The following is a 2,435-nucleotide window of genomic DNA, read 5'->3' on the forward strand; positions in this document are numbered from 1 at the left end:
TACTGAATAGGCTATGTCAGGTCTAGTGAGCGTTAGATAATGTAAAGCACCAACGATACTTCTATAATGTGTAGCATCATTTGGACCCAGCAAAGATCCTTCATGTAAAGAGAGTTTTTCACTTGTGCTTAAGGGGGCAGCTATAGGTTTGAACTCTGGCATTCCTACCTTTTTAAGAAGATCAGAGGCATACTTATCTTGTGATAGCACAATCCCATCAGGTACCTTGGACACCTCAATGCCAAGGAAGTAGTGAAGTTGTCCAAGATCCTTCAACACGAACTCCTTTTGAAGGTCCTGAAGAAGAGCATCAGTAGCTTTTCCTGTGGAGCTAACTACTATGATGTCATCAACATAAACAAGAACAAACATGGTTACTCCCCCTTTATTATAAAAAGAACAGTGAAGTATCAGCTTTTGACGCCTGAAAACCAAGTGTGTTAAGCTTCCTACTTAGTCATGAGTACCACGCTCTAGGTGCTTGCTTTAGCTTATATAATGGGCGGTAACGGTCTTTAGTCCCGGTTACCGCGCTGGGACAATGATCCCGGGACTAAAGGAGTCCTGGGTCATCGAGCCGGTTGGTGTTACCAACCAGGACTAAAGGCCCTCCAGCCGAGTAAACGTGGCCGCACCCTTTAGTCCCGGTTGGTAACCCCAACCGGGACTAAAGGTTCCTTTTCTTTTTCTTTTTCTTTTTCTTTTTCTTTTTCTTTTTCTTTTTTTGTTTAATTTGTTTTCAGTTCAGTTACACATATTTGTTTAATATATAATATGTTTTTATGTACGTATTCTACGCTGCTAATATAAATACACGCACGCATATAATTACATCTAATTCTCATCTCGAGCATTATTATATTCGAATAAAGTATGAAACTATATATATTATAGATATATATATGTATATATACAACACTTTCATAATCTTGTTCTCGAAAATAACGATATCAATAAACATTTAATTTACATCATTTATTCCTTAGGATCAAAGTAGAACTCGCCGTTGGGATTTAGCACTTTTTCTAGAAGAAATCCTGCTATTGACTCTTGAACTGCTTTCAGATGGTCTTTTTGCATGACCCTTTGTTTCAACCATTCAGTCTTTCATTTAAAATAAAAGGAAAAGTATTAATACATATATATATATATATATATATATATTCATTTAAAAATAAATAAAAAATGATATATATACGTACTCTAAGGACATCTTCAGGAGTTCTTCTTATGTGTGCAGTGATAAATTCACAAACATAGTATCCACACAAGTTATTACCTGGTTGCTGCCGCAAACACCACTGTACGAGAAGAAGATTATTCTCATCATCTCACACGTAAATTGAAGTACGATATAGTAATTAAACACGTGGGGAAGTATATATAGTACAACTTACTGGTATTTCAACTACATTAAGTGGTGCCTTGCAATCCTTGCGGTGTTGCCGAATAAACTCTTTCCAAACCCTATGCGACCAATAATGTACGATCGTTAATAAATTATGGCAAAGTCTATTCAATAATAGTTATGCGCGAGAGATCAAAATTACCCCTAGATAATGTGTATCATATCTTGGTATATTGCCCGCTCTTTTCTCAACGAGTCCAAGATTACTAACCGACTTGAGTTTAACCAATGACAATGAGTATTCAGTGAAACCTGCATTGGTTTATACACATACATACATGCATATAAGTTGTATTGATATTACATAAAATGTGTAGACTATATTATTATTAACACTTACTCAAAGTTGTACGGAAAAAGTATTGTTGTCTTGTCGTGCTGCTTCACGAAGAACCTCATGATATTCTTCTGTGCTTCAGATACCCACTGCTCCTTGACAATAATATCGGTTTTGAATACGATATAAGGATCAATGAAGCCAACACTGGTGTCTTGTATTCTTTGGAGCTCTAACATCTGGAATCTGTATATAAATATAAGTTACATGTGAGGATAATTATATACACGTACGCATGGAAGTGAGTTTATTAAATAAAAGTAAGAATCACTTACAAACAAAAGCAGCTAATGATTGATTTGTCCAGAGCGTCCATGTGGTATAGTTGATGCAATTCTTCAAAACTAATATGTAAGATGTCATCGCCACGGAAGTAATTATGGTCTCTAAATCTGACAAAGATCCACTCCTCACCCCTGCCACACGCCTGCATGTACCACTTGTTGAGCAAGTATATTTGCGTACCCAATTCATTTAGAGCCGCAGGGTTGTACAGACTTTTGCCAAATTTATAAGTCTTCCAGGTATCAACTTCCAGGTTCTGGATTGGAGCTTTGCCCGTCAATTGATCCAAGGTTAAACCAGTTAGTTCAAAAAAAGCATTAAGGTCTTGAACCGACACTTCTCTAGAGTTGTCTGGTCGATAGACTTCTATATTGGAACCATATTCATTAGCAACAACAAGATTTT

At 36.5% G+C, this 2,435-nt stretch overlaps 1 long non-coding RNA gene across 1 annotated transcript; it reads right to left on the minus strand.

The window, feature by feature from the left end:
- Positions 1 to 846: 846 nt before the first annotated feature.
- LOC136545650 (uncharacterized) lies at positions 847 to 1,468 on the minus strand. Its single transcript, XR_010781121.1, has 3 exons — positions 1,398 to 1,468; positions 1,203 to 1,301; positions 847 to 1,104 (listed from the first exon to the last, which is right to left on the minus strand). It is a non-coding gene; the product is annotated as an uncharacterized lncRNA (long non-coding RNA).
- Positions 1,469 to 2,435: the final 967 nt, after the last annotated feature.

Source organism: Miscanthus floridulus, chromosome 3 (genome assembly GCF_019320115.1).
Source record: "Miscanthus floridulus cultivar M001 chromosome 3, ASM1932011v1, whole genome shotgun sequence".
NCBI classification, from domain to species: domain Eukaryota; kingdom Viridiplantae; phylum Streptophyta; class Magnoliopsida; order Poales; family Poaceae; genus Miscanthus; species Miscanthus floridulus.